This window comes from Mirounga angustirostris, unplaced genomic scaffold, assembly GCF_029215605.1.
Source record: "Mirounga angustirostris isolate CCGP_5_RB_7025 unplaced genomic scaffold, mMirAng1.0.hap1 SCAF_11, whole genome shotgun sequence".
Lineage (NCBI taxonomy): Eukaryota > Metazoa > Chordata > Mammalia > Carnivora > Phocidae > Mirounga > Mirounga angustirostris.
In genome coordinates, this window is record NW_026991719.1 from 123,513,978 (window position 1) to 123,541,367 (window position 27,390).

Sequence of the window (27,390 nt, forward strand, 5' to 3'; positions counted from 1 at the left end):
GTGCTGTAGTCTTGTCCTTTTCTCCTTTGTACTCCCATAGGCACTTTTGTTCATACATAATTTTAGCTGCTTGCCCACTTGCACTCCAAGTATTTATTTGTACCTCCGTCCCCTCCCTAGTACCTGGCATAGCACCCAACACAGTGAGCGTGCAGTAAGCATTTGTTGAATGCTGAATGAATGAGACAGACTTTTGGAATGTTAGATTTGTCCTCTGGATTTGAAGGTGTAATATATCACGGGATAACCTCAGCTATGAGGAGGAGGGGATACTCTTGGTACTCTAGTGTCCCTTCAGTATTTTTATTTATGCAATAGAGCTCTTTGCCAAGCTTTTGTTTATCTGTAACTCTGACTTTCTCTCCCTCTCTGTCCTGTGAGGGGAGAGTTTCCAGTGATAATTCCACCTAAACGTTTAGAGCTGTCAACGTTTGCCTACACCCCTCTGCTCTGCCAGAGACTGCATCTGGGGAAGGCAAGGCCAGAACCATATTTACCCCAGACTGTCTTTCCTCTACTCTGTGATCATCATCTGTGTTGAAGGAGAAAGCAAAAGCACTTCTTGTGATGATTATTCTACACAAGTCCCTTGCCCTTTCTGGGCCTCAGTTTCCTTATCTATTAAATGAGGTCTTACTGGATGATCTGAAAAGTTGTTCTCAGGGATAAAGTTCTGAGGATACCCAATATTTCCCTGTTGGTTTGTAGAGATTATACAGTGTTTTTACACATATTATCTCCCCCTATGAAATAATACCTCTGAGGTACATATTATCATCCTTATTTTTCAAATTATACTGAGGTTGAGGTAGCTGGATAGAATGGTTTGATTAGTTCTGCAACTCCTATGAAGTCAAATCCCTGGCTCTATTCTGTTGTTATAAGGTCTTCCATGTAGACTGAACTGAGCAAAGTACCTCTCTGTGGTGTGTCTTTTAAAAAACAATGTATTCATTACCATGCGTGTTCTCAGGACCTGCTATGGTGGAGAGCAGGGCACACAGCAATGATGAAGAACCCAGGTGAATTAAGGGGAGAATGCACCCAGTCAGTGAGTGGTCTTTGGAAGGAGGTAGCTCTGGATCTCATTCTCTTAGACAACTCCAGGGGCATTGAAAATAAAGGGGAAAAAATGGAATAAAACTGAACACTGTGATCCTCAGTTCAGCTCACAGAGGCAGAAACTTCCTTTTCTTTTCTTTTCTTTTCTTTTCCTTTCCTTTCCTTTCTTTTCTTTTTTTTCCTTTTTTTTTTTTTTTACAGGATTGGTTTTCATCAACACAATGTTTCTGAAGACATCTTGGAATTACCAATTTTATTATTGCACCTGTTCTCAAAAGTAGGTCACCCCAAACTTAAATAATACCATCTTTTAAAAAGGAGCCAGGTTGTATATTCCACTGACTCATACCATTTTTTATCTGGAAGAGCTCTTAAAGATCATTTAGTCTAACACCCTAATTTTACACACATGGAAACTGAGGTATAGAGAGGTGAAATGACTTGCCCAAGGTCTCATAGAAAGTTAACAGAGGAGTGAAATGAGAATGTAGGCCTTCCAACTCCCAGTCCAAACCTATCTCTATCTTTTTTTTAATGGTACCTTGTATCACTTATTTACATCCAGATGCTAAAAGCGTGATAATACCTCAGTGGAAGAGAAAGGTAAAAAGAAAGGTACATCTGTGTTTCTGTTTAAAACAAAACAAAACAAAAAAGTGTTAAAACCAAAGGTGCTCTTACATTGTAGCTATTAAGCAGTTGAATTAATACAAAAATATCACTACTACCATCACCAGGACCTCTTCTTCCCCACCCCCACCACACCCACACACACACACACCCTGCTTGCCATGAAAAACTCAAATCTGTTAGTGATCAAAACCAGCCCTGGGTCTGGAATAGCCTTTTCTGGGAATATATATACATACAAACTTTGGCAGGAGTTCAATCAGTGCAGCTCAAATACTCACACCCACACCAAATCCTGGGCAATATCAGTCTCCTGTCAAATGTGGACATTTTCTGGGAACTTGGGAATGATGGTTATGGCAAACTGTGGCCCTGAAGATTCACAGGCTAGTTTAGGTGAATTCGATTAAGCAAATGGGTAAAGTGAAATAAGATTTAACATTCTATCATTTTATCATTCTTCATGAAGGTTAAGTATCAAAAATGACCTCATTAGGAAAATTGTTCTATTTTTCATATCTTTTCAAAAGCTAAAATTCAGACTCAGAGGAAGAGTTGGTTTGTTTTGTATATTTCATGACTTTCACATACTTGTGAGCATAGTCTTCCCTGGCTTATGATTTTGAACACTCCAAAGGGACTATTTCAAAAGGTAGGTAATAGTGATGATGTAGGACCACTGTTGTGTAAGATACTGATTTTTACTGTGGAAGCAGGACCTCAAACAGTAGTTGTGCTGGTGAGAGTAAATGAAGTTCTTAACCCAGGCAGATGGATGCCCGAGGGGCCCAGTGAACAGGGCAATAAGACTAGTTCCAAATCTCACTTGCTGCGGAGAGCAGGGTGGGTAGATGGTTAAAGCTCCTATCCCTGTTAACAGGCTTGGCCTATGGTTCAAGGACTGAATAGGGTCAAACCTTAGAGTGAAAAGTGTTCACTTCTATGGCTGAGTGGAGCTTGTCCAGTCAAGGACTGACATCAACTCTCAGTAAAGATGTGGTGGGGGAACTTGACAGAGTGGGGAGGAAGGATGAGGACAAAGAAATGGAGGACCATGAAAGATCATACAATGAAATGGGAAAGGGAATTGGAGTAAAAAAAAAGGAGTTGGCAGTTGATGAACCTGAAAGTAGTTCCATGGAATTAGCACCAGGACAAAGCAGAAATACTCTGTGAAATGTCTTGCTGACCCAATTACTGGGTTACAATCTGCAGCTGCCTAATAGAAGAAATAAGATTTCCCCCAAAAGAAGGGCACCAGAAAGATGCTTCAACTCTTGCTCTCAAAGGCTTTGAGAGTCCTGGGGCTCCTGGGCGGCTCACTCAGTCAAGCGCCTGACTCGTGATTTCGGCTCAGGTCATGACCTCAGGGTCCTGAGATGGAGCCCTGAGTCAGGCTCTGTGCTCAGTGGGAAGTCTGCTTGAGATTCTCTCCCTCTTCCCACTTGCTCTCTCTCTCTGTCTCTAAAATAAATAAATAAATAAATCTTTTAAAAAACAAATAAGTCCTGGGGATATAATGTATAGCATGGTGGCTATAGTTAACAATAAATACTGTGTTGCATATTTGAAAGTTGCTAAGAAAGTATCTTAAAAGTTATCACAAGAAAAAAAGTTTTTGTACCTATGTAAGGTGACAGAATTTAACTAGACTTATTGTGGTGATCATTTTCCAATACATAAAAATTGTTTTGTTGTACACCTGAAATGAATATAATGTATGTCAATTTTATCTCAATGTAAAAAATATAAAAGGCAGAAGAATCAAGCTACTGGGGAAATGATCGGAGGGAGAGATGAACCATGAGAGACTATGGACTCTGAGAAACAAACTGAGGGTTCTAGATGGGAGGGGGAGGGGGGATTGGTTAGCCCGGTGATGGGTATTAAGGAGGGCACATTCTGCATGGAGCACTGGGTGTTATACGAAAACAATGGATTGTGAATCACCACATCAAAAACTAATGATATATTGTATGGTGACTAACATAATAAAATTAAAAAAAAAAAGAAATGATCGCAAATACTGAACTTCAGAAATGTGTATCAGCAGCTGAAGTGGACAATAGGGCCAAGCATATTTTAGAGAAGAGGAGGAAGCAAAGTTGAACTGTAAATCTGCCTGTACTCAAATGGAAAACAATCATTCCTATGTAAAGTTTCTTACAGAAACCACGGGGCAATACAAAGTCAGGGCTGAGGCAGCAGGAGGAATGAGCTTCACTTCTTCACCTCCCCCTCATGTCTTCATCCATGCAATCTGACTTTCATCTCTTCCACTCTCGGATTGTTCTAGCAAAGGTCACCATTATGTATTAACTCATTCACCCATTAAACAAATATTTAGTAAGGACCTACACAGTGCTTGGCACTGAACTGGTCATTTGAAATCCAAACAGGATTAGACAAGATCTAACTTGCAAAACCAGAACCCTAAGTCTAACTTTCTCTCACTCTCTACATCTAACCTTTCACCAAATGCTTCCAGTGCTACCTTCTCAATATAGCCTGGACTTGCATCTTCCCTCCATTCTCCCTAGCACTTAGTCTTAGGCTCTTTACCTCTCTCTGGTATTGCTGTAGTGCTCCTCACTGGTCTTCTATCTCCATCCCCTTCTGCATATTGACTACCCACCAACTATCAGATCAATTTCATAACACCAGGCTATTCTTAGAATATGGATACTTTAAAGCTTTGATGGGTCCCCCATTTTCCTCCAGAATAAATTTCAAAGTTTTTACTCTTCTATTCAAAGCTCTTCCTAATTTGATCCCTCCAACCCAAATGTTCTAGTTTTACCTCCCATCACTCTCCTCTACAAACAACATGTTCTTGCTGGCCACTCCCCTTCCCTGAATGGCATTGTCCCTAGTAATTTTCATGCTTCTGTGTCTTTGCTTATGCTGGTACCTGTGATTACAATGCCCTTTACCTCCTTCCTGCTCACCTCCTGTTCAGCTTTCAAGGTCTTGATCAATTATCCCCTTCTCTGTATAAATAATTGTTCTCTCCATTTTTATAACCCTTTCTCTCAACTTTCTAAAAATCTCTATCATATCATATTAGTTTGTTTCCTTAAACAATTTGTTTCCCCCACACCCCATCTATGGAGAGAGCTAATAAATGGATTTAATTTATTTCTGTATCTCCAGTGTTCAATATATAGTTTGGAGTGAATGAATGCATGCATAATTGAATGATTTGGCTGATGAGTTTAACCACCATAACACCAAGTAACTGCCTCTCAATCCTCTCTTACCTTGGTGGGTGTTCCAGGAGAGTTTGGTGTGTGGGTGTGTGTGCTCGTGCGTTGTTACTCTGTTGTTGTTTGTTAGCCATATTACTAAATTATCACCTTTGTTTTCCACCTTTTCCCGGTTCACATGGAGGTGGCTGGAAAGGTGGTCTGGTGAAACTGACTGGGAGAATTTCAGCAGTGCCCCATCATCTAGGGCTAAGGCACTCTGGAGAAAACTGACCCTTAGATCTGCTGCTCAAAGAGCCAGGGGTCCCACTTGTGGGTGTCAGAATCTCCAGTTTATATCACCATCACGCTGCAGAATGATGAGTTCCTATCCCCTTATCTCCTACCATGTTTTCAAGAGGTTTTTGTTGTTTCTTTTTCTGTCTTACAGACCCCTCTTTCAATTTCTTCTGCAGATCTCAGCCCATCACAGTGTTTTTCCCCAACGTTTTGCCCAAGTTTTTGAACCTTCCATAAGATGGCTACTGCTAACAGAAAATGGAAGGACACTCTTCTTCAATTATAGCAGAACCCATTTGATTTCAGTATAGGTACTCAGACAGAAAGGTTAAATCTCAGTGGGCCTTCTCTTGGTTCATACTGGACATTGTCTTAAAGATAAAATATTTTTCTTTTTATTTTTTAAAAAAATCTTATAGAACTGGATACTTTATTTCTTTAAGATTTTATTTATTTACTTTAGAGACAGAGGGGGGATGGGGGAGGAGCAGAGCGAGAGGGACAAGAAGACTCCCTGTTGAGTGCAGAGCTCAATCCCATGATTCTGAGATCACAACCTGAGCCAAAATCAAGAGTTGGATGCTTAACTGACAGAACCACCCAGGCATCCCATAAAACATTTTTAAAAACATAATTTTGGGAATCATTTCCATCATTTACTTACATCATATAATGAGCACTTGTCATGTGCCAGACCCGTTCTAAGTACTTATCTCTGTGAAGCTTACAGCCAAGGGTGTATATAATGCAGGTGGGGTGAGGATGGCAATGAGGAGATGCACAAAAGCAAGTAATCAGTCAAATACATAAAATAATTGCCGTTTGTCAATAGATGTGATGAAAAAAGTGATTCCAATTTAGATATTCCAAGGACAGCACCTTTTAAGTCATACAAAGTTACTTCCTGTATGTGCCTACCAAACCATCACTGAGTGGACAGAAAAAGGAAGGAATGAAGAAAGGAATGGAAAAGGCCACTTTGAATTTTAATTGTGGTTGAACCAGTTTCAGATATTCCTTGAAGGTCCTTCCCAAGGGAGACAATATTATTGCTAGACCTCCTTTGTGTCCCCTACCTGCCTGTCACCACCACCAAGAGAACTGCCTGGCTACAGGGCCCCTGTTGCCCTGCCATCACTTCCTGTCACTGTTTAATTTATGACTTGTTATTAGATAAGTCATGCCCTACCTTGGAATACTTTGTTGAAGAGTTATGATGAAGGACATAAGGCAGAGACAGTGCTCTTAGTGAACTGAGGATTGGATAAGGCATTGGGATACCCAGTTACTAGTCCTGGTATAGCCATTAGCTCACTCTGTGACCTAGGAGAGACCATAGCATATCTCTAGGCCTTGGCATCTTCATCAGGACGATGGTGGTGGTGGTGTAAAAATAGGAATCAGGAAAACTTGGCAAATAAAGACAAGGTCACTTCAAATAAGCTAATCTGATGCTTGGTCACAAAAGTATTCATAAAACCCTAGCCTGTCACAAAACTGTAGAAAAGTCCTTACAAATCATGCCATGCTGCATTTTTTTCTAGGCTGAGACTAATTTGTATTAGTACAGAAACCTAGTAATTACAAAATACTGAGATCCAAAGCATCTGAACGAAAAGACAAACTACATCCAATGTCATGCCTTGGGTAGGTATCTAGTAAGAAGAAGAACCAGTTACTTTGGCTGATGTTTTCTTTAGGTGTTCTCCCCATGTGGAAGTAATTTCTGGGTGTGTTCAGCCTGGAACCTTACTCAGGAGAGGATGGATAGCTTGCTGTGTTCTTAGGCTGTTTGCAGTCCCTCTTACCTGTACAGCAAAGGAAGCATGTGTTTTTCTTCTTCCTGCTTCTGTATAATAAATTGCCAGACTAAAACTGAGCTGTTCAATAAATATTCCTTTTTATTACTGCAACTACCAGAGACCCAGGGCTTGGTTCCGTAATTTATGACGATGTTTTCTCCCTCACTCTCTGCTAAGGTTTTCAAGATATAAAAAGCTTTGGCAGGCTCTCTTAGGTCTGATTTGGAAGCCAAATTCCATTTGTTATATCTCTGCAGTGTCTCCCAAATTCATCATCCTCTCTTCTCCAATCTCAATGGCTCTGTTCATGCTCAGGCTTTTATCGTCTTATATCTAGATCATTGCAGTAGCCTCTTCTTATGGGACTCTTTCTAATGCAAAACTCTGATCTGAGCACTCCTCTGCTCAGAAACCTTTCATGACTTCCCGTTTCCTACAAAATTAAGTCTAAATTCTTCTATTTTTCATTTCCAATTATTCCTCTAAATTATCCCCCACTACTCAACTTTCTTAACTTTTTAAAAATTATGAAATATTTTAAGTATGGAGAAAAATATGTAGAAATACACTGAAAATGCTCATGGGCCCGCCACTTGGCTTTTTCAGATCCTATGATTTTAACATACGTATTTGTTTTTCACTATTCCCATGTATGTTTTTCTAATTTCACTACCAGATTATATATCTATAAACTATATATAATATGTTGTTGTATGCTTTTAAACTTTATGTAAATGGCAATACACTCCAGCCTTTGCCAGGGTTATGTTCTTCAGTCAGTGTTACGTTCTTGTGATTTTTCATGTTGACATATGTAGCTTATTGTCTATTCATTTTAATTGTTTTATGACTATGCCTCAATGTATTGATCTATTCCTCTGTTTCTTCTTTCCAGTATTTTGCCATAACAGAAAAGGTTGCAATGAAAATTTATGTACAAGTCTTGAGCACCATAGGCAAATGTTCTTCTAGGATATTTCTTTCTTAGACCTGGAATTGCAATGTGTTTGTTTTCAGCTTCACCAGCTACTGCCACATTGCTTTCCTAGGTGGTACCAGTTTCTTATCTTACCAGCTGTTTATGAGAATTTCTGTTTCTCTACCTCCGTGAGATACTGCATTGCTCTGATTACATATTTTTATTAGTTCAGTAGCCACTAAGTTTCTACTATTGGTAAATGCCTGTTAATATTCATTGCTCTTTTTTCAGTTATTTGTCATTTTCTTTTTGATATTATGAGTTCTTTATTAATTCTGGATATTGATATTTACAAGTTATGTGCATTATACATATTTTCTTTTTGTTTGTGGCTTTCCATCCTATTTATGATATCTTTAGTTGAGTAGATTTTTTTAAAAGATTTTATTTATTTGTCAGAGAGAGAGAAAGAGAGCACACAAGTAGGAGGAGCAGCAGAAGGAGAGGAAGAATGAGATTCCCCACTGAGCAGGGAGCCCGATGCGGGGCTTGATCCCAGGCCCCTGTGATCATGACCTGAGCCTAAGGCAGATGCTTAACAGACTGAGCCACCCAGGCATCCGAGTTTAGTAGATATTTTATCATATTTTTAAGATGGCAAAAATGATCAATCTTTTCCTTTATGGTTTATGTTTTTGTGACTTGATTGTGAATCCCTTCCTTAATTTGAGGCCACTAATGATATTGCCCTATATTTTCTCATAAAAGTTTAAAATTTGCTTTTCATGTTTATGACTTTAGCTCACCAGGATTTATTTTTGCACTTGGTTTGAGGTAGAGATATATACATTTTTTTTCTCTTTTTAAATTTATTTTATTAACATAATATATTATTTGTTTCAGGGGTACAGGTCTGTGATTCATCAGTCTTACACAATTCACAGTGCTCACCATAGCACATACCCTCCACAATACATTTATACTTGTATTTGTTTTTGTGTGCATAACCAATTTTCCCAGTATCATTTATTAATAAGTAGTTCTTCATTTCCTCAATGACTTGTAGTCCTATCTCTATTGTATATCAAGTTTTCATAAATGTGTAGATCTGTGTCTGAACTCATTATACTGTTTCATTAATCTGTTTGTCTATCCCTGTGTAATATCACATTGTCATATGACTTTATAATAAGCATTGATATTTGGTGGGGAAAATCTCCTACCTATTTTTTTCTTCAGCATTTTGTTGTTTATTTTTGGCCCTTTTCTCTTCTATATGAATTTTAAAAATTAGCTCCTCATGTACCATAAAAAATTGAAAGTGCATTGAATATATAGAGTAATCTGGGAAATTGTCATCTTTATGATATGATTTTTACACCATGAGCATAGTATATCTTTCTTCCCATTACTTAGGTCATCTTTTATGGTTTTCTAAACAATGTTGTAGAATTTTATCTATAAGTACCTTGTATACACTCTCATAGACTTATATCTAAGAACCTGTTGCTATTGTAAATGGCATATTTTTAAATTATATTTTCTAATTGTGTGTTGCCATCATTTGCTTTCTAACCCATTATAATAAGGTTCTCCCTTATTCTGCTAACATTACTCTCATCTATAGTTCCCAACTAAAAAAATCAAATGGACATATCGCAGGCCTTAATTTTTGTGACATTTAATATTCTTGACCACTTCCTTATTCTTAAAACAGCTCTTTCCTCCTTTGTCTTCATAAAACCATGTTCCTGCCTTTCCTCCAACTTCTTTTTTTTTTTTTAAAGATTTTATTTATTTGACAGAGAGAGCACAAGCAGAGGGAGAGAGAGGGAGAAGCAGGTTCCCCGCTGAGCAAGGAGCCCGATGTGGGACTCCATCCCAGGACCCTGGGATCATGACCTGGGCCAAAGGCAGCCGCTTAACCGATTGAGCCACCCAGGTGTCCCTTCCTCCAACTTCTTATCAGTCTCCTTTCTAAATATCTGTCTTCCAGAGTGCTGTTGACTTTTTTTCCCCTGATTATGGGAGACCTCAGCATTGCAAGGCATCAGTGACTCTATCTATGCACTGAATCTATATAAAACTCCATTTAAAACCTCCATCTTGAGATCCAGACCCACAGATCCCATCACCTATTGGAATCTCTGCTTGGATATACCATAGACTCCCTAGACTAAACATGTCCAAAACTAAACTCCACATTTCCCCCTCTCAATATGCCTTTCTTCTTGTGTTCCCAATATCCATGAATAATTCCACCAGCCACTCAGGTGCTCAAGCAAGAAACTTGGCAGTCATCTTTTACTCTTCCATCCCCTTCACCTCAGGACCTGCTCTGCAGATCCCACTTTAATATAGTTGTCAGAATGAACATTCCAAAATGCAATAGAATATCACTCTCTTGATTAAAACTCTTCAAAGTTACCTATAACCTGATCTTCAAGGCCTTTCATGTTCTCATTCTGCTTATGTTAACATGGCCGTCCCAAACTAGGCCCTTGTTGATCTTTCCAACCTCATCTCAGCCAATGTCTGATTCTTCATATTTTCTGTCATGGTTAATGACACCCTACTTCAGTTACCTAGGTCAGAGGCCCAGAATTGATCCTTGATTTCTAGCTCTTTATTTATCCAATTAGTCTCCAAGTCCTATGCATTTTTTGTTCATCCATTTATCCATCCACCTATCCCCTCATCAGATATTTGAAGTAACTCCTAGAAGGAAGAACAACACTATTTCTCAGTTCACTGCAGGCTCCCCTCAGAGTGGACTGAAAGTCATGATGATAGGATTCCAAACTACCTAATCTGCTCAGAGATCTTGAGTTCATCCTCCTTGAGGTGGTTGTAGTCCAGGGCCAGCTGACATGGTCATTCATAGACTGGTGTATATCCAAATGCTAACCTCTAACCAAACACGCTTGTGTCAAAAAGTTGTGGATTCAGGAAAACTTGGCTGAACTGGAAGGTGGTCAGTGAGGTGTTGTAGAAAGTACATTGAATCAGAAGTCAGAGAAACCAGACTAGTTCCTTTTCTGCCAGCCATCAGTGTTGTTATATCTCTGACCTTCAGCTTCTCCAGCTACAATTTAGGGAAAAAAACAGGGGCCTACACAGCCTATTTCACAGGACGTTCTAAAAGAGCAGTGAGATAAGAGGAGCTTGCCTTGTGGTTTGTTTATCTGGGAACTGACCTTATCCTTCTGACCATAATGCAAGCTCCTTAAGTTCAAGGACAGATATTTTCTCATTTGTTCATTCATTTATTCATTCTGTCAGTCAATAAATCTTTATCAAGTGCCTACTATGTGCCACTAAATATGTGGGATATAGCAGTGACCAAGACAGACAAAAATCTCAACTTTCACAGCCTCAGTATTTGCAAAGGCAGACAATCATGATTGCCTTTCCTGATGAGAGCTGTGAAAAGAGGAACACAGTGAAGGGGCTGCCCTGATGCTCACCCAGCCCACTCAGCAGAGGGTAGGGTGGCCTTTCTGAGACCATCTGTCCCACATGGCACTATATACAAAGTTAACATAAACATGTACAAGATACCAGGAGCAGTCACCATGAACTACAAACCCAGATGTAAAAAAAATAAGCTTTACTATTCAGTAGACATTTATGGGGTTCCCTTTTTGTACCATGAAGTATTCTAGATGAATAAGACATAATTTCTACACCACCAAGCTTACAGTCTTGTGGATTTGTTATGGATTCTTTTAAGTAGTGACCCACAAGGGAAATACAAAGTATTAATAACTGTGGTTACTTTCGAGAGGTGAAACTGGAGATGTTTTTGGTCCCATGCTTCCGTGTTTTTCAAGTGCTCTATAATGAGCATTTGTTACTTTAACTATTTAAAAAAATAAAACAGGAGAAAAAGCAACCCATACATTTTCAAACTATATGCCAAAACAGGTCATTTTTCAAACTAATCTGAGAAGCTTGACTTGTTGTTGGAGCCTGAGCCAGTGCCATTCATAAATTTCCAGTTTCCACTCTGTGGTTTTTAGTTACCATGGAGAGTACGAGGCAACTAGAAATACACCTTTAAAACTGTATGGAAATATGGAACTCCTGTGTACAACTCATGAAAAATAAAAGTTCAGAAAAATGGTATGAAAAACATCCAGCTATCAAATGTACAAGAAAAATACTTTGTCTCTAACAAGAAAAGAATTAGAAGAAAGGTAATCATTATAACTATTTTAGAAAGGGGGATGGGAAAAAATATAAGAGAAAAGATGAAAGGAAATAATTTCATAGAGGAAGCAAAGATCCCTAAAGAAAAGGAAAACAAATAAAGGGAGAAAGAGCAAGGAGGGGAGGGGACGGAAAAGATGGGCTAAGAGATGCTAACATTTAGAAATAGGAGAAAGACTTGGCAAACAGGCATGTTAGGACGCCAGAGGATTGACGATAGTGCCAGAATATGTGTTTAATGTAAAAACAAGTGGATAAATGCCAATTAGCTAGCTTTAGAGTGTTGTAAGAAATCAAGAAAGATCAAGAACCTAATGCAAAGAAGATGGGCTTGAAGCATTGATGCACAGCAGCGATAGGGCATTGAACCCCATGCTTGGCACCTGAAAATAAGGGTGGCCCTGAGTTGGGAGAATCAGTTACTTGTCATTGAGTCCAGGGATGAGAAGTTCAAGCCACCAGGCAAGGTGCCAAGGGGAAGGCTGTACATTGAAATCAGGTCTAGGAGTTGCAAGGTGAGTTCACATGCACTAGATTAGTGGCTCGTTAGACCATCCTTAACTGTCCATGAGATGCTAGGATACCACATGCCCCCATTTTTACAGGTGGACAAACTGAGAGCAGTAACATGGCTTCCCCACAATCAATCAATGGCTGGACTAGATGTAGGTCCATCTTCTAGGGTGGAAGCCCTTCCCTGCACACTCATTTATCCCAAAATGAATTGACTTTGAGAAGGGCTGTACATGCACCAAGTAATAAACCACTCACCACAGCACAGCACAGTGAGGGGTCCCCTCCCTCCTCACCTACCCCACCTTAACCCCCCACTCATGCACACATTGAGGGAGAATGGAGCCTGGTCCAACTTGAGCTCTCCTAGGCTAGGATGAAACTAAGGTTCTGGTGATGATGTGTGTCCCTCAGATAGAAAGCACAATGCCCCCAGGTACTGATGGAGCCCGGGAGGCATGTCATAGAAACATCAGGACTGCTCTGAGCTCCCCACCTTGGGGAAAACTGTGGGCACAGGACCACACAGAACATTTGGGGACATGAGAAACTCATCTGAGCAGAGGCCTGGGGCAGGGCTTCCAAGTGTCTCCTCTGTGTAGTAGGGGAGGGAAGCACTGATGGCAGACTTGAACTTTTCACCAATTAAGAGGGAAAATAAAAGTTTTGTTCAGAGATGCAGGCCACTGAAATGTCGCATCTAAGGTAAATGTGAAGAGAAGGCAGGACCAGTTTCCACTGAGTGAGTATTCATTCTTGGAGACTATGAAGAAACTGAATATTGGACAGAAGGCTTTCCAGAAAAGAAGAAAACAAGCTCTTTTCTTATTTTTTTTAAAAGATTTTATTTATTTATTTGAGAGAGAGAGAGAGAGTGAAAGAGAGAAAGCACGAGACAGGGGGAAGGTCAGAGGGAGAAGCAGACCCTCCCTGAGTGGGGAGCCCGATGTGGGATTCGATCCTGGGACTCTGGGATCATGACCTGAGCCAAAGGCAGACGCTTAACCGACTGAGCCAGCCAGGTGCCCCTTATTTTTCTTTAAACACACATGCATTATAGCCCTGCCTCAACAACCCTCGACTTCCATGTTCTTCTCCAGGGAAGGGACACAGTGAGGCAAGAGGACCCAAGTCAGGAGGGGAGGACCAGAGCCCTACAGTCTAATCTCAGTGCAGCCACTTAGCCTTTGGGTGACTATCTATGACCTAATACCTCCAAGCTCTCCTTTCCCCCTCTTCAAATGGGATAGTCATGGCTACCCCTTAAGGTTATTATAAATAAGAGGACAAGAGAAAACAGGTTGCAGACCCTTTAGGCTGAGAGGCTGTTGTGGCAGGTGGGCGATCAGGGGCTAGTGCTGGACTGGCATCATCACATTGAGAGTGTATAGCCAGGACCAGACCAGGGGGCTGCTTGCAAGAAATAAAGAGCCTCTGCCAGCACCCTTCCTTTCCCTGCCAGGAAGGAAATGAGAGAACTGGGCTTCGTTTACCTATTTCAGTTTCCAAAACTTCCAATGGTCTTTAGGCAGTAAAGGAGCAGCTATTTTTTTTTTTTAAATCGAAGGAAAGAAAAGAGAAAAGAGTGCAGGACATGGCCAAGTATGCATCTTACTCCCTCCAGACACATAGCTTTGACTCCACGCCCTTCATCAAGTTGAGGAGCCATCTCCCAGATGACAGTATCCTGCAGCAGACCACGGGCAAAGGCAACTCAGCTGCAAAGCCCTTATTTCCTGATTCTCTGCCCTAAAAGGGAATCATCACCATGTCAGGCAGAGCCCCCTCTGTGAGGCCCCTAATTCTATTTGTCCTCTGGACACTATTGGATTTTGGTCCCAATTATCATAAGTGCATATTTATCAGGTTATTTTATTTAAGAAATAAAGGAACAAGTTAGCTATGGAGCAATTAAGATAAGTGATTGCTTTTGACATTTCAATCCACACAACATCCTCAATTTGTATCCCAGACCTCAACCTCCCTGTGCCCCAGGGTCCTGCTCCTAGAAAGATTCCTACAGTTCTTTCTAAGGCCTCAGTCACCTTCTTATACCCACTCCCAGCTCCGCTAACCTTGCCCTTGGGCTCCCTTGCTTAGGCAGCAGCAGCATCCACATAAATGCCACAGTGAATTTACAAGGCTCTTGCAGGTATTAGTCCATATGAGACCTCAACACCTCTGGGTGGGTGGCAGAGAGGGACCCAGTTTACAGAACAGGAAGTTGAAACTTAGAAAGGTATGCAATAGCCCTGAAAGTACACTCATAGGGGAGGAGCTAAAAGTCAACACCAGGTCTGTGGCCTCCTAGTTGCATCCTGCATCCTGCATTCTGCAATGCTGTGACCACCTGGGGATTCCAAAAGACTTGTCTTTTTGTTGTTGTTGCTGCAATTAAGGCTTCCTTGGAATCACAGTATGCAAATGCTATATGATAAAAGAATACTTTGGTATTTTTCACAGCCATGATCATAGCAGTATTATTGACAATAGTTGGAAGGTAGAAACAATTCAACTGTCCATTGACAGATGAATGGACAGACAAATGTGGTCTATCCATACAATGGAATATTATCCAGCCTTTAAAAGGCAGGAAATGCTGACACATGCTACAATATGGGCGAAGGTTGAAAGCATTAGCTCAGTGAAAGAAGTCAGACACAAAAAGACCAATACTATAGGGTTCTACTTACATGAAATACCAAAAGTAGTCAAATTCACAGAGACAGAAAGTTGTTAGGGTCTGTGGGAGGGGGGAATGGGGAGTTAATGTTTAACGTGGCCAGATTTCAGTTGAGGAAGACGAGAAGCATTCTGGAGATGGCTGGTGGTGATGACGGCACAACAATGTGAATGTGCTTAATGCCACTGAACTTAAAATACACATCTCTTCTCTCTTCCTTTCATGATATTACCCCTGTTCAAGACCTTTAGTGACAATTCACTTCATGGAGAGTCAAGGCCACACCCATCCCTCCCTTTTTATGCATGCCACACTCCAACCAATCTACCTTTTCCAGTCCTCTGCCTGGAAAGATAAGGGTTTAGGTGGCAGTACTCTGGGAACCAAGAGGAGCAAATGTGGTAGAGGCTTTTGCTTTCAGTACTGGGGTTGCATACATTCACAGAATCCCCTGTTTTGGGTCGCTGCTACTGTACTCAATTGTTCCTGCTGTCACCTAGTCCTGAGATCCTCTATTTAACCCTCTCCAGAGCATAACTTCTCCACACGCCAGTTCTAGAGGTACCCGGGGCTGCCTGTCCTTGAGCCTATTCAGTATTCTATGATGTAAGTTAAGTTGGTTCTCAGCTGTTCCCACTGCCTACTTATGTTCAGCTTCCTTGGGTCTACTAAATCAGCTACCTGGTCCATCTTTCAGCTTCTCAAATGTTACAATGCTTATCTCCCTTTCCATTCTTCCTGTCATTGTGAGTTTATGTGTTTAAAGGTAATCCTTTACTGTGCTTTTGAGAGGGAGTAAAATTTGATGTACATGACCATTCTATCATCTTTACCTGAAGCTCGAGCTGAGATAAAAATGACTAATAGAAGCAGCCAGGAGAAACCAGAAGGAAAGAATTTCAGATAGAAGGAACAGCATTAGTAAGGTCTTGGAGCTATAAAACAGTATGGTGTGTGTGGGAAACCTAGGTCTTGAAGGGCCCATGCTCTTCTCAGTGCCCTATGGTGACATTCCTTCAAAGGGAAGGGTTTGGGAAGCTTGCACATGGTCTCACTGCTGTCTGAGGGACCAGGAACCACGAGTCACTAGTGTGGCTTGAGCTCTAGCTGGAACAGTATGACCTGGACCACCAGTTTCCATAACAAGGGCTTCTTGTCTGCTTTGATCGGCCCGGTTGAATGAATTAAGCAATGAGGTGACACCCTCACTTACTTGAAATTTGACATTTAAAGGTTTCTTTCTAATAATGTCTCAATTAAAATTAATTAATCTTTCAATTAAAATTGCTCTGATGAACAAATAGCCATGAAGTAGTTTAAATGGTTAAAAATTCACCAAGAGAGACACATATGTTATACTTGTCATAAAGAAAAGTGACCAACATAAAATTTAACCATCTAATGGCAAAAATAAGTAGAAAAAAATTGTCTGCTTGGTTGCAGGGTTGGGATTAAGGTGAAGTGAGTGAGGCACTTGTCTTGGGCTCAACTTTTAAGGGAGGGGTGTCAGGATAAATAATATTGTAATGCAGTATTTTTAAAAATTCAAATTTGGAAACCATGCCCATGAATATAAATGGAGTTTGATTGGACACAGGGCCAGGATTAGGCTGAGGTAAACGAGGCATGACTGTGAAAGTGCAAGATTTGATCATGTCTCTATTTCACAGTTTGATGTATTGTTCATCATGAATTTCCTTGCACTAATTTGGACTTTTAATATACTGCATTAAAATATTATATATCTTGATTACTGAGGTTTTGGACCCCATCTTAAATTTTGCACCCAAGGCGAGGGTCTCTCTCATGTCATCTTAGTCCTGGCCCTATTTGGTCAAACATAACTGGAAACTGTTCTCCACCAAAGGCTTCCATCCCTCACCCTGAGGCCATTGGTCCCAAATGTAGAAAGGAGCCATAGGCAGCACAGGTCTTCCTCAGTTAAAACCATGGGCTTTTCCTAACCTGTAACTCAAAGGCACAAATTAATCTCTCCTCAGAAACAGCTAAAGGGAGTAGACTATCAGATTATGAATCTTGCTTGTATATGGTACTCTCAATACCCATCAATCTTTCCTTTTACCTTTGTTATAGCCAAGTCCCAGCTGAAATTAAAATTTGGATTTTCAAACCATCAAATGCAAAGATCAAAACCCAATTTAATTATGACATACACATTAAATCCAAGCTTGAGAGATAAGCAAATGGGACAATTTGAGTAGAATGTGCATACATACAGGTGTATCCCCACCTATGCTTTTTGGCACAAACTACCTTAAACTCAGGTGAAATCCTATCTCTATACAAAATTTTTCAATTTATATTATTTGATTATTTTTTAAGAGATTCAATCTCTTGAAGGGTTCTAGCAATAGAAAGCTACTTTCACCTCCATGCAGCTCAATTTTATTAAGCCAGTTGGGCCAAAACAAGACTTTGGGACTACAGTTAAATAGAGGATTTTTGCATCCCCTTCTTTTAGAACACAGGCATAATTGATTGGGGGCATAAACACATCCTATACATGGAAGAGCTGATAGGTATCCTAAGACATCTAGAGCTGTCTTTAAAATGTGAAGCTGATAATATTTGTGGTGATGGGCATACATCCTTTACAGAATGCACATAATTGCTTTCTCAGCTCCAATGACTTCCTTAGTGCCATTGTAGTCTCCTAAATAAATGAGTATTTTTTATAAAAAGCAATTTGTCTAATGAGCAGGGTTGGCTGGGCACTGTGGAAACACAGCATGTGATTAAAATTACACTAGCAGAAGAAAACATACCGATTGAGTTGTGGGCAGCTCCCACCCCCATAACCTCATTTAAGTCTTTGTCCTTCCTTAGAATGGAATTGTAACTGCACACTGGGTACAGCAGTGTAAGGCACTGTCATGCCTTCTGATGGCACCCCAACCAGGGCCAGTGGGATTTTCTGGAGTATCAGGTCCCATCTATGCAGGGGCTGCGCTTGGGGGCCAGCCCCAGAAACAGAAAGGTGGAGCCTGGTACCAGGAGACTATCAAGCCATCCACATTGAAAAAGATCCCAGGTAAGCATGGCTCAGTCACAAGAAATTTAGGAACAGTCAAGTTCAGGGTCTCTGGACAAATTGACCAGATTTTCTTTAACAGTTATGTTTGATGTTAACTATACTAGAATTAAAATTAAAAAAAAAAAAAGAAAACAGTTATGTCTGAAGCCAAGATCTGGGGAAAGGGTTGATGGGGAGAGAAAGAACAGATTAAGATTTGAGATTTGTTATCTCTGAAATATCTACCCTGATGTTTTAGATGTTGAAAACAAAACTAAATAGCCAGGTAGCTAATACAATACAGAGGGCTCACCAGTCTTCTATTAGGTAAATGGAATTAGAGTTTAGGAAAATCAAAGTATAATTCATTCTGGACTCATCAAACAAAATGCATTTGGTCAATTTGTCAGCAGATAGAAGGGGCTCACTTATCATGTTGGCTCTGAAAGGAGGACTCAGGCCATGGAGGAGGGCTGGGCAAGAACATGGGTTGGCTCCTATTTTAGAGGAACTGACCACATTCTAAGACAGGGCCCCAGCTCTGGACACAAAATTCAGCTGTAACAACTAGGACAGGAAACGGGGCTTGCTCTCCCCTGGACCCAGGCTTGAGGCTTGGGAGCAAGGTAGGACAGAGCTGGAGCAGGAGTGAGGGGATTGGGTGCTGCATCTAGCTGCTGCTGCCCCTCCTGCCTCGGGATGCAGGCATCCCATTAACAGGTGTGTGGCCAGATGGGCTTAGCTCTGGGCAGAGCACAGCTTCTGAGGGTGCCACTCAGGCACCTACCCCTGTGTTTGTTTCCTAGAGTTGCGGTAGCAAAGTACCATAAACTTGGTGGCTTAAAACCACAGAACTTTATTCTCTCACAGTCTGGAGGCTAAAAGTCTGAAATGAAAGTGTAAGTAGAGCCAAGTTCCCTCTGAAGACTCTAGGGGAGAATCCTTCCTTGCCTCTTCCTGCTTTTGGTTGCCCCTGATGTCCCTTGGCTTGTGGCTGCATCCCTCCATCTTTACATCACTTTCTCCTTTGTGTGTCTTTTCTCTTCTGTCTGTTATAAGGATATCCTAGAGCCAAGATGATCTCATCTTGAGATCTTTAATTACATCTGCAAACATCCTTTTTCTGAATAAGTTCACATCCACAGGTTTGGGGTGGACATATATTTTGACAGGCCACCATTCAACCCACTACACCCTGGATTTTGAGTCCCCCAATTGTCATACATTCTTCTGTGTGCAGGATGCATCAGTGTGGTTGTTGGTGGCGCAGTTGCATGGACCCTTTCTAAGTGTTCAAAATCCTATGGAGAACCAAGAATACTGCTCAGTGGGCCATGATGTGGCAAGACAATTGGCCTTTGGGTGCACATCAGTGAATTGGTCTTTATCTCTGAGATCCAATAAATCAGTTGCTTAGAATTTGCCCGACTTTAGCCACCTCTCCAAGATTCAGCAGACTTTGTCCTAGGGAACTAGTTGAAGGAGACTGACCCCCACAGATTAGTGTTCTTCAGCCATACCCATGGCTCCTGGCACAGAGCAAGCACCAAGAAATGTTTGTGGAAGATGGAAGGAAGAATGGAAGAAAGGGAGACAGTAAGGAAAAGGCAGATGGGAAAACAGGCAGTTTCCATCTGTCCCTCCAACCTTCAACCCTTCAAGGCCTTCCTAGTACTGGTCTCCAGCATGATAGTCTTATCATGCTGCAACTGGCATGTTGGCCATGTCAGCTCTAATGGATGTGAATCATGCCTAATGCTTTTCAGATGGTTTTGCTATCTCCTGGAAAAACAATTGTTCCTTTATTCATAACTAAAGGAGTGCTTTATTGGAGAGCAGGACATTCAGCTCTGCATTTGAATTTTTATTCCTTCTAAGTTTAGGGGATACATGTGGTACAAAGGTCCTTGGCTTGGGAGTCTGCATATCTAGTTTCTAGTCTCAGCTGGGTCACTACCAAGTGTGTGACCTTGCCCACAACCCTTTCCCTCTCTGGGCTCCAGTTTTTTTGAATGTAAAATAAAGGATTAAACCAAGTGGTCACTGAGGACACGTCCACAACTTAGTCTTTTTACCTCTCCATTGACGATGTTTCTGGAGAAACTGCTTTGCACAGGTCAAAATCAAGCTGAGTTTAGACAAAAATGTGAGTTTCAATGTCTCCTACATCAGAAATTGTTGACCTTACTCCACTCCCTGACTCTAGCCCCTGGACAAAGTGATGCTTATTTGCAATGAACAGCCAGCCCCTACAAGTCTCAGTCCCAGGACTCCATTAGCCTTGCTTCTTTTTTTTTTATTTTAAGATTTTATTTATTTATTTGACAGAGAGAGACACAGTGAGAGAGGGAACACAAGCAGGGGGAGTGGGAGAGGGAGAAGCAGGCTCCCCGCAGAGCAGGGAGCCCGATGTGGGGCTCGATCCCAGGACCCTGGGATCATGATCTGAGCCAAAGGCAGACGCTTAACGACTAAGCCACCCAGGCGCCCCATTAGCATTGCTTCTTAAGAAACCCAAGACCAAAGAACAGACCTTCCTCTGGGAGAGAAAGAGGAGAGACTGAGGCCAGAAGATCATGACTCCAGTGGCCCTCTCCATACTCCAACCTTCACACACATCCATACACATACCACACACACATGCATCTCTCTGGAGCCAATTCCTGGAGATGGTTTATAATTATTTGTCCAATTATCTGAGCTTGATTTATCTCTTTTCAGATGTTTTCTTGTGGCTCATTTTTTATGAGTGTTCTTTCTGAATTGAAGTTAGTGACATGTTTACCAAAGAGGGAAATAAGTTTTATCTTTTACAAACTCTTACAAATTACATCAGTTAACACAGATGAGAGAGAATCAAGATTCTGTCACTATTTTCCATATAATAAAACCATGAAATGTATCCTTCAAAGCTGTTTTGACAGTCTCCTTCCCATGGGCCTTTGCATGTAGAGGGTGTATTCGCTTCTACAAATCCAGAAAGCTCTAGGGTGAGTAGAAAGTGGCACCTGGGTTCCACATCCACCTCCCACACTTACCACTACTTACCATACCAGCTTCATGACCTCATCCAAGTCATTTCTCATCCATGGCCATCTTTGGAGTCAGGTTCTCTTCTTTGAAGTCAGGGTCATGGTATACTTGACCCAGCTACCTGCTCAACTCGCAGGGCCACCAGGACCACCAGAAGATAAAGTCACCACTAGGAACACTAAATCAACTGTCCATCACTGTCCAGTCTGTCCTGTTATCTCCAAAGGGAGGGCTCATGGCAAGGCCTCTGAGGACACCATTAGCGCTGAATACGCAGTATGTACCACGCCCCCTGGAGCTACTGTAGCTCCTGGTTGTGTGAAGGAAGAAACAATATGACTGGCCTCTGCGGGGGGGCGGGGGGGGGCGGGGGGAGCCTAACTAATTCTTGGTTTCAAATAAATTATTTTATCTATCCAGGCATTCTGCAAGGCAGAGCTTATTATGTCTTCCTAGAAGAGGAAAGTAAGGATCAGAGAGGTTGAATGACTTGTCTAAAATCTATAGCTTATAAGAGACAGTTGTGGAGCTTATACCCAAGTATTCATTCAGGCTTGTGGAAGATCTTCCTATGATCCAAATAAGTTTTGAGTTTGAGGTTATCAAGGACAAAGGGTACAGACAATGCAGTTTTTTTACATGTAAACCCAGAGGAAAATTCATCCCTATATTCATCCATTTATTTATTCATCTAATATTTACTCAGCAAATATTAACTAGTAGCTTCTGCTCTGCCAGGTGCAGCACCAGGCTCTTCATGTTCTTCATTTAAAATGGGGATCAATCAAATAAGATGTCAGGTTTGCTTTTTTTTCTTCCATCCAAAATATAAACTTGTAGTTAGAGTTTCAGGACTTTGTCTTAGGATGATATCAGCATCTGTTTGCAAGGGAAGGATTTTCTTCTAATTTTTCAACCTCTTTTCTTTTTTATCTGGAGAGGCTCTCCTCATAGTGATTAAGAGCACAGATTCTGGACCCAAATTGTCTGGGTCCAAATCTCAACTCCAGTACTTTCTAGCTGTTTGATCTTAGGCAAGTTACCCTCTCTCTGCCTCTGTTTTCTAATGTGTAAAATGGGGTTTATATCAGTACCCACATCATATGGTTGTGGGAGAATTTAATAAGTTAGTATTTGCAAAGTGGTTAGTACAATGCCTGGCCCACGGTAAGTGCTATGTGAGTATTTGCCATTATATTACCATTATTACTCCTATGATGAGAAGGTAGGGGAAGAAACATGGAAATTCTCAGGAAAAATTCAGGGCAAGTGAGCAGTGGAGTAAACTGTTGTAATTAGACATAATCAGACAGCTCATTAATGTACCTGCAAGTATTTCAACTTCTATGGCAAAGAGTAACAGATCCCCTAGAAATAGATGCCTTCTGTCTGTCTTGCTTTTCATTCTCTGGTCATTGAAAATAAAACACACCCAGTTAGAGAGCAAACGATCAGAAGGAACTGCCTCTGACACACTCAGTGCAGAAGGGAGTATAGCAACTCACCTTGTCCTCCCTGCTTCCAGGGCGTCTGTGAGTTATTTCCATGGTTAAGGTCACAACTTACTTAATGGAAGGAGACACAACTCTTTTCTTTCATCCAGATCTGTAAGTCTCAGCAGAGTTCCCAGCGTGGTTTCTTTTCTTGACTCCAGAACCCCTGTGGGAAAGAGGTACGAGTACTAGAACACCTAGGAGGGAGATGATTTGGGATCAAGTCCTGGCTCCACCACTTGCTGGCTATGTGACCTTTGGCAAATCACCTCCAGTCTCTGCACCTCAGCACCACCTCTTTTGTAGAGTTTAGGGCTTATGCTTAGCTCTGATGTTGGGGACTTTAGTGACTAGGATACCTGAGTTACCATCTGGGAGGAAGGTGTCTCCCATCAGGACTAGCTCCAGAGTTTCCTGCCAGGCCAAAGCAATGACTTGCTTCAGTGGATTCCCCACCCCTGTATCTGTATCACTCCTCAGGCATTGTCTAAAGTTGTATTCTAGTCATCTCCTCTAGCAGTCTGGGAGTACCCCAATGGTAAGGGCTGGGTCTGATTCCTGTCTCTGCCTTCACCTTCTCTCCTACAGTACTTGATCAATATTTGTGGAGGGTGAAAAATGAGCAAAGTGGAGGGTGTACTGCACGAACCTAAACTATGGTGTGGGGCAGGGATCCCTGGATGGGAAACAGAGTTTAAGTAATGCTCATGCATTTTGTCTGTGTGACTTGAAGCCTAGCCCGTCTCCTACTCTGGGCCCCACTTTCCCAATTTGTGGCATCCCATAGCCCTATGGCTGCTTCTGTGTTTTCCTCTAGCAATGTGAATCCATGTTTACTCTCCCAGTGGCCTCAAAATGTCTTTACCCATGCACTGAGCATCATCTGGAGGAGACTGGGACTCTCTTCTGAGGTGGCCATGTCTCTGCTCTTACTTTTCCAGAGACAGCAGTTCCCAAACTCCTGAACACATCTACCCTGCAGACTCAGGGTGTCTCCCTCCCGGGATCCATTCTTCCCTGGCCTCCACCTCTGACCCAAGTGGCAGAGTTGGAGGAGGCTGATAGATGATTCTGTGATTCCAAAAATTGGCTTCATGTCAGAATTCCCAAGAGCACATGCATAAAAGTACAGATAACTGAGCAAACCCCAGGCTCTACTGAATTCAGCTCTCTGGTGATATGCTCAGGGAGCTATAATGTTAACAAGTCTTCTGGGTGATTCCTATCACCTGGGCTCTGGGTCACCAGCTGCCATTTGGGATTCATTGGGCCATATCACACATAAGGTTTTAGCATTCAGAATGACAGCTTCTTCACCCCAGTTATTCTAAAACAAAGTAGAATGTTCTCTCTTCTTCTCTCTAATACCATACTCTCAAGAGTTCACTGTTGCTAAAACATAGCAATTGTGTTCTGTGCTCAGAGATGAAGCCCAGCCACTCTTCAGAGGAAAGAGTTAAAAGTAACCTGGATTATTCACAAATGTTACTTTTTGTATCATATAACAGCTTTGGCTTCATGCTGGTGGTCTCAGGTTGCAGAAGGCCAAATTTTCACCATGTCTCTGTGCAAAGTTTAATTAAAGTTTGTCTATAAAGAATTGTCTCCTGCTATAGACCATGAAGTTATCTGCACTGGAAATTAATGGGAGATTTTTTTTTTTAAAAGGTGTTTATGACAAATGCACCACTCTCCTCCCATTTCAGGATGTTTAAGATGGGTGTGGGGAAGAAAAGATGGGTGTGGGTTTTCTTTCATGGGGGGGCATGCAGAATGTGGATGAAGAAGAGTGAGTTTGCATCTGAACAGCACTGATCCCATACTGAAAGGGAAGGTTGGCAGTGCTAGCAGGGAGAGCATTGAACCAGGAGTCTGTAGGGCTGAGGCCCGATTCTAGCTCTGCAACCAATTTGCTGTAAGACACTGGGCAAGTATCTCCTGCATGAAGTCTAAGGGAAACATCAATTTGAGCCAACAGTCCCTGATCTATCACGTGCCCTCATCCCCTCTACAGCCTCCACTCTAAGACGGTGACACTGCGCGCCACTTTCATAGAGACAGGCATATTCTTGCTTCAGAACTAGTGTTTGTCAGCTTCTCTTGGGTCCTCAACTGAGGGCTTCTTGAAAGCTCATGAGGTACTGCAGGCGGACAGCAAAATGGGAACAAATGGGTGCTTCCCCGTTGTCTGGCATCAACAGGAAGGATGCTTCTCATGCACAGCAAAGCACAGACAGTACAAAATAAAACAAAACAAAACAAAAAACAAAAACCATCCATACATAAACCATCCAAACAAAAGCTATCCTAAAAGTTAGTTCTTCTACAGGGAAAATTTTTCCATTTTTCTGTTTGGTGGTAGAGGTGGGGATGGGGGGCATTAATGGTATTTAGGACAGGACAGTGAGACATTCTCAGAATGCTCTTCTGTGATGGGCAGTAATGGTTCCAAATCTGAGCAGCCTGAAGGGCCAGACAATGGGACATGAACATTGGGGCTAGCCATCCATTAAAGAGCACCTGGGCCTGAGTCATGTGCAAGAATCACCTCAAACTTCTTGGTTTCCACTGGCAACCTGGTGCCCAGCACGGCTATGCTGGTGCAAAAGCCATTATCCCCAGATGGAGTCCTGAAAATGGCCCAAAGATTGCTCCCCTCTGAGGGGTAGCCATCCATGTAGAAAGGGGGCACTCTGAGCCACATGGCTTCTGCACTTCTCTGTCTTAGAGGTCACTCTTCCTTCTCCACCTTTTTCTCTCTCTGCCCCCTTTGTGCCTGGGATTAGATGTGCAAGGAAGGTAGACAGGACAGAGGCATTATCAGAGCATTTGCTTCATCTATTTTTTTCTGAAGTTGGCACAGAACATGATTGCCGGAGAGCTACCTTTCTCGTTAGCCATAAGCGGTCCTCCTAGAAGTGCCTATTTTATTATTAAATAAACATTTGGGTGTGTTGAAGTTGGCACAAACTGTAGGAAGACTACTCAGCTTGGAGAAATCTGTTGTTTCGTTTTGTTTTTTTCCCTAATTGATCTATGGGTGACACCAGACTCGTATATTTATACTCCTTTTTCTTCTGTGTGAAGAATAAATAATAGATTTTGATCCCTTGATTAAAGTTGAGACCCAAGCAGGAAAGCAGGGCAAGTAGCCGGAGGAGAACGTGCTCAAGTTAGCCCTGTCGAGACCTGTAAGGAGGGAAAGATTCCAGACACTGCTCGTACCTCAAAGAAGTGACCTTTTGCTATGAATTAATCGTTTGGAGATCATATTTCTCATGTGCTTTACTCACAGGAGGAATTGATTAGAAGCTGAAATTAATTGCAAAGTGGGATTAACCATTTGCTTTTATACCATGGTTAAAATTTATTTTTTAGCTGTAGTTGCCTTAATGCCTTTATGCCAAGGTTTTTCTTTACTGTCCTGCTAATTCCAGGAAATTCCCCACAGTGAAGGGACATGTCTGCTCACTCAGTCAGTCAGAAAACCATGAAGTCCAAAAGGCAATAAGCTGAACATTGCCTTGGATTAGCAGAGCCTGGCTGAAGCAGAAAATGTTTAATTCTTAATCAGAAATGGATTGGATTGCTCTGGACGTTTGGGGGTAAAGGCTGGAGCCTCGACAGTGAGGGCTATTCAAGGAAGTTGAAATGCAAACAACAACAAAACCACTGGAGGGGCTCAGTTCACAGCCACTTTGACCTGAAGCAAAGAGGCAAGGCGGTCACCTCAAAGTGGATACACTTTTTGGCTGCCCTTTGGAATACTGTGGGGTGTTCTATGGGCTACCCTCCCAGGGCAGGGAACATCCAGACTGCAGCAGAGTCCAAGAAAGTGTTAACTGAGCATATGGGAAAGAGTGCAAGGTTCTATGGGAAACCTGGTTGATTGTTAGCCATCTTTCTATCTAAGGAGCTCAGAGTTTATACATCAGTTATAGTAGTAAAACATAGTTAATGCTGAGTAGTACAAGGGAGGCCCAGAGAAAGTGTTAGGGGCATTCAAAAGAGGAGTGCCTGCTCCCACCTGGAGTTTGGGGCCTCGGGCGGGCCTGGCAGCTCCTCAGAGAAGGGGCTTCGGTAATTGCTCTCCCCTGACCTCCCACAGCACATTGTTTACTCCTCTGGTCAAGCGCTCAGCATGCTGGACTGCAATTGTCTGTTTATGTGTCTGTCTCTCCAATTAGACCTCGAGCCCTGAGAGGGCAAGGGGCACGCTTTGTTCAAATCCCTATTCCCAGGGCCAGCCGCAGTCCCCCCACACAGAAGGGCCTCAGGAAAGCTTTGCTGAACTGAGCGAGAAAAGGAAAGCTTCTTCTGAAAGAGCTGCACTTTGGTTTTCTCTCTAAGGAGGGAGGAGAGCCATTCCAGCCGAGAAGCAGGGGTAGGAAATATCTGTGTGTCCTTGTGTTGTCTGTCCAACTGGACTGTGAGCTCCTTTAGAGAGGATTGTGCCCCTCTTGCCTCCACGTTCCCCACGCGCCCAGCCCTGTGCCCACCCAGGTCAGGATCTCACCAACATTG